This window comes from Capra hircus, chromosome 16, assembly GCF_001704415.2.
Source record: "Capra hircus breed San Clemente chromosome 16, ASM170441v1, whole genome shotgun sequence".
NCBI lineage: Eukaryota > Metazoa > Chordata > Mammalia > Artiodactyla > Bovidae > Capra > Capra hircus.
This window is the reverse complement of record NC_030823.1, coordinates 76334299-76340779: the sequence shown is the minus strand read 5'-3', so window position 1 is coordinate 76340779 and position 6481 is coordinate 76334299.

Below are 6481 nucleotides of genomic sequence, written 5' to 3'. Positions count from 1 at the left end.
GAATACTGAGTTGAAAATGTGAAAGAAACTATGTTTAAGGGATCATTTAGGTCAAAAACACCATTTAGTAAAAACCATTTTTGCTACCCTAAAATAGCAAGAAGAATTGGGAGAATTTTTTTGACAAGTTATTGCCAAAATTATTTTTCTTTTTTTAACCATACAATAAAAGCTGAAAGTAGACTGAAACATAGTATATTTTTATAGATTTCTTTCCAAATAACAGATTTTTCTCTGTAAATATCCTAAAGTATGCCATTCCTGTGATATAAAGGATGAGGTATGGGGAGAAACTAATTGGATTGCTCAAATTAGTCAACGTTTGAAACTATTTGGGGAATGCTTTAGCTTTTTAGGTAACTATGTAATACAATTTATTATCTTCTGTTCAGAATTTCTTCTTGTGAGCAATAAGCAGAAATCCAAAGAAAATTTTAAAAATGCACCTTTAGACGTAATATGATGACCACAGTGTGAACAGGCGTCTCAGCGAGAAAGCTTTGCTGCAAAAGGGAGTAAGAATGATAGTGTGACTGGTGTGATGATCGACTTCTTGGACGTGGACAGGAAGTGAATCTAAAGAGAAAGAAACGTCGGAGACGTGGACAGGGACTGAATGTAAAGAGAAAGAAACGTCGGAGACGTGGACAGGGACTGAATCTAAAGAGAAAAGAAACACTGGAGGGGGGGGAGACTCGAATAAACTTTCTTAAGGTATTTTTAAAGCTCTCTCTAACATTATCTTTCGGGGAAAATGTCTTCTAGCTAACATGATGTTAATAAAGAAGAAACATCTAAGAAAGCTAGAACATTTTCCCTTGAGAGCTTGGTAATTTGATAGCATCTTAACCATTACTAGGTAAGCCTTTGTATTTCTTTTGTGGAACAAATTTTCCATTTGCTGAGACTTTTTACAAATGTCAACTTTGTTAATGTGACTGATTTTTGGATTAGCGAATCCTAATATGTAATCCAAATTCCACTGGGAATTCAGAATTAATCATCTTAGAAGATGAAACTATAACCCAGGGAATCTTATCCTGATCGCTTTTTGGAATTCTCTAAATCCAACCTCACTTACTTTTTAACCTTACTTTTTAAAGATGCTGAAAGATGACAACTTTCCTCTAGTAATTCAATTTTCAAAAGAGTTGAAACATCCTTAATGTTGCAAAGTTTGGTGCCTATAACAGTTGATTGATTCACAAGGACTGGAATGAAAAGATCAATGCAAATTTTCACCTGTACTTAATGAAAATACCTCTAAGGTCATTGTGGTGGACAGAATCAGATTATCTTATTTTTATTTTTACCAGATCTTTCCTCACTGGGAAAACATTATGTGATTACAATATTTAGATTCCAGAGGGGGTGGGGGCACAAAACTCACTACAAAGGTATATTTTGACAAGAACAGAAGTAGAAAAAGTCATTTCCAAGGGGCGCTTTTGTCTAACCAGACGACATCACCTCCTTTTCTGCTCTCCCCCGTACAGTTTTTCACTAAATTAAGCTTGGAGCAGCTAAAGAATGGGCCCCGTATTATTATTCTTTCCATCATACCCTCGTCTGGAAAATAAAGATAACAGAAATGCTTTCAAAAATAAGAATATTATTGGAAGAAGTGTAAAGTCACTCAAAAAAGTTCATTTAATGGCTAGAAACATATTCATGACTATATTGTTGCTTAGTTGCTTAAATGTCATGTTTTTGGCATATGGTCAGGAGAAAATATATGGTCGGTTGCATGCAAGAGTAAAAATTCCTAATTTAATGAAACACTTTAATAAAGAGCAAACAAGAATTACCTGTCTAAAAATTGGCCCTTGGCATTGCTTGGTATCAGCGATTCTGGTGGCCAAGATCTGTGATGAGTTAAAGCCTGTTCGAAGGTTTCTGTGTTAAACTTTGGGAGGATGTTTAGCTTCTGTGACTCTGAATTTAGATTGTAGAACATCCCGAAACGTGGGGCCTCCACGGGGAAGTTAGCTGCCCCCTTCCCTGTGTTTTACATCAAGCCAGGTAAATGCAGCATGGAGGGGGTGTAGACAGTGTCTGGGGGCAGCCGGATATAGACCTGTGCCTGAGAATTAAGGAGGACACGTGTACGTATTGTGCGCTTACTGTGTTCAAGGGATTATGTCAGGTCCCCAAGCTCCATGGATGTTTGAGAAACAGTCCCGGACCTCAAGAGTCTCACTGCCTAGTGGCAAGACAGCCAAAGGCAGAGAGGCATAGGCAATGTGCCTTCACACAATGGCTGGTGTATCTATTATTTTATTTTTGAAGGTCATGTCACACAGAAAAAGATTCAATGTAGAGACGAGAATTCCACATCTCTTGGTGTACTTACCTTATGACACTTCCTATTCTCTTGTTTGAAAGTTCAGTGGGAAATATCAAATGGCCTTTAAGTCTCATAAAGAATATACAGAATCATTTATCTTGGTTCTTGTGCACTTTTGATTTTGAAACTCCTTAGCTAATAATTTGGTAACAAAAAGGTACTAAAATAGAAACTTATACATTGTATACATGCAGTGATGAAAAGGGGTTGGAGTAGGCAGTAGAATTCAATCATTGATAACTCATTCCCAATTAGTCTGTGTTTCTGAGTCTGTCAGTGGAGCACAACATTTAATGCTTTTAGAGAATAACTATCTGTCTCCATCCTATGGCTATGTTGTTGTTGTTTTAGTAATATCCGAATCTTTGTGACCCCATGAACTGCAGCACAGGCTTCCCTGTCCTTCACTATCTCCTGGAGCTTGCTCAAACTTATATCCTTTGAGTTGGTGATGCCATCCAACCATCTCATCCTCTGCCACCCCCTTCTCCTCCTGTCCTCAATCTTTCCCAGTATCAGGGTGTTTTTTTTTTTTTCCCAGTGAGTCAACTCTTCACATCACTTTGGCAAAATACTGAAGCTTCAGCATCAGTCCTTCAAATGAATATTCAGGGTTGATTTTCTTTAGGATTGACTGGTTTGATCTCCTTGCAGGCCAAGGGACTCTCAAGAGTCTTATCCAGCGCCACAGTTCCAAAGCATCAATTTTTCAGCACTCAGCCTTCTTGCCTGGTAGAATCCGCCTACAATTCATGAGACCCCAGTTTGATTCCTGGTTCAGGAAGATCTGCTGGAGAAGGGATAGGCTACCCACTCCAGTATTCTTGGGCTTCCCTGGCATCTCAGACAGTAAAGAATCCACCTGCAATGCTGGAGACCTGGGTCCCATCCTTGAGTTGAGAAGATCTCCTGAAGAAGGGAAGGGCTACCCACTCCAGTATTCTGGGCTGGAGAATTCCACGGACCACGTAGTCCATGGGGTCGCAAAGAGTCAGACAAGACTAAACGACTTTCACTTTCACTTTTTTCTCTTCTTTAGCCTTCTATATGGTCCAACATCCCTGCATGACCACTGGAAAGACCATAGCTTTGACTATCCTGTGGCTATATGATGAGTTTATTTGTACAATGGCATCTTTTCCATAAAGCTTTACAGGACTTATGGGCATGTCTATATTCTTATGCCTGAAATCCGCTGATGGCTAAGCATCCCCCATCCCCAAATCTGCATTTGTAGCTCCTTTTCCAGAAGAAATGTAACAGTATTTGCATTTGTGTACTTCTCTCATCAGGAAAAAGCATCAGCTTCATGGCTGGAATGCTGCAGCTGCTCACCAGCCTCCAGGCAACACTAAAAACTAGTTTTAAGACAGGAAACCAGGAAGAGTGTTGTATTTAATTGGAGTTTCAGAGAGGATATAAAAAAAAAGCACCACCATTGACTTTGATCCGAGATTATCAGGTTAATACCCTCACTGATTAAAAACTGTTAACTCTAGAGCTCTCATGAATAGTAAATAACCAGTTGTTGAAAATAGTCCTACAAATGTGTCATTTTGTCAGTTGCCTTCTGCATTAATCTCTAATAGCCATTTATGAGTAATACAGGAGAGAGGCTGCTTGTTAATTAAGTCCAAAAGGAATAACTCTGAAAAATATGATAAAGTTATCGCATATCTTTGCCAGAAGCAAGCTGCTCTCTCCCTGGATTGATTAGTAGTGGTGAGGAGTCCTTACAGGGTTGTCCACAGCGACGTCATAAAGATCACTTAAATCATAATTTTCTACTAGTACCTACTACCATTAAAGATGGTTTACCTCCATCTCACATCGATTTTGAATTATCATCCGGTCCTTTTTGAATATTTAAGTCATTTGATTTCTTTTTGTAAGATATATTAATATGAAAGGAAAGCAACTCAGCAGTCAAGAGTTTAAAATGTGGATGAAAGGAAACTTTTTTCTTTCTTCTTTCTCTCCTTTGTCTCTGTCGGTCTCTCTGGAAACATTTTAATATATAATAATTTGGCGTAACTGTGTTTGGAGGAGAAACAGTTATAATGAATATAATGAGTCATTTAAAATTGTTAAAATATCTGGGTTATTGCTACATATTTAATAAGGAACATTCTTGGAATGGTACAAACATAAAGTAATATCTGAATGAAGTCTTCTGCCTTTTCTCTCCTCAATTACGATTTCAATGAATCGAGTTGCCACATGGTCCTATTGTTCAAGGAACAAGCTGATCTATTAATATTTCTTTTAAAAGTACTGTGAATTGTTAACTAAATATTGGGGTTTTGCCTATTTGTTCTCTTAAAATGTAGAATGGAGGAAATATTAAGGCCTATAAATTTATTCTGTTTGATGGAAATAAAAAAGAATAAAAGTATAAAAACCATAGAATATCAAGTCTAGAAGAGGTCATTAATATAATTCTTTGGACAATTAATCCAAATGTGTCATCCGGGATCTATTTGAGGAACAACTGTGCTAAAGTATTTCATTTTCATAACATGTATTGAGCGACGTGATAGTTAATTTTAATGGACTTGACTTTTGGTTAGAATCCTTTCTTGGCACGCAAGTGACCTGTAGAGAAACCTGCTGGTCATTATTAGGAAAGGTTCTTGCCTGTCCAAGCCTCCTTTAGACTTTTCTTTCTTAAGGGTAAATTCATATAAAAGTGATTTTAGAGAACTGCCTGACAATCCAGAGGGTAGTACTTGCCATCTCTACCCCCTCAAAAAAAGTGATTTTGATGTAGTAACCCAAAAGCTGTGTAATGCATATTGGAACTTCATATGAAACACCTTTATAAACTGCCGTATTTTCTGAATATAGTATTTTATATACTATTACAGCCACAAGAAGTAATCTTTTAATAGAGATACAGCTTGTACTCAAAGTTTATCCAGTTCTGCTGACCTCATCTATTTTAAAATTTCTCTGTGGAATGACCCCTAGAAAATGATTATACACTACTTTTCCATCATAAATTCTGTTTTATAATTCCCATGGATCGTTTTTGTTTACTATTTTCATTTCCCTTTTACCTTCCTGACCATCCAAAGTTTTTTGTTGTTTTGTTTTTTACTGCAGAGTTAGCGCTTACTAAAAACTCATGGGAAATAAAATTGTATTATATACATTGTTTCACACAGGTTGATGTAAAAAACACTTGGTATCCTGTTGAATGAAAGAACAGAACAGATGCTTGTATAATATATGAAGCCAGAAATACATTCACAATATCTTCCAAAAATAGTAAGGCATTCTAATAACACAGTTCATGAGGAATGAAGTCAGAAAGCTTGGGAGAGTCGAGGTTGTAGACTATACTTTGAATGAAGCATGGACGGTTTGAAAAATTTTATCCATATTCTAAATATCTGGTTGTAATCACTAAATTTATGATTTAACAATATAATTGTAAAGTAGTATTTGATTGTTTTAAATGAAAAAAAAAACTAGCATGTGTTAGTTTGGATTATGCATATCTGATCTCTTCCACTGACAAGTTTTAAACATATATAAGCAAGAGGTCTACCTCTTTTCAAAAACTAGATGGTTTTCTAGCAAAATACTTACTTTCTGTAGAACAATATTGCTCTTAATTCTCCAAGATTAATTTATTGGATTAATAATAAACCAGGATAAGACAAGTTGAGCTGCTATCATGGTAGTGTTCTGTGGGGGTTAATTTTTTAATTATTTTGAATAATGGTCAATGTATTTCTCCTTTCCAAACTGAAGGAGGCATCAACCATTCCTGCAAAGTCTCAGAACACAAGCATTATATTTCTTTGTTAAAAATAAACACTGCTGAACATGGCCTTGGCACAGTTTGTCAAAGTCACGATGGCTATACTATTGACATAATGGTTCATCATTATGAAAAAAAAAAAAAAAACAACCCTAGTTTCAACCATGATTTTAATCTTTTCACTGTATTCCATTCACACCAAACTCAACACCATCCTTGTGTCTTTTCCTGTCAAAAAGGTTTTATTCTCGTTTTAAAAATGTACTTGTTTGTTGGTTCTTTGAATAATTAATTCTTCATAGAGGAATAGTTTTGATAGCTCAGTATAACTACAAAATGATTTTTGGAAAAATGTGGTATTGTAT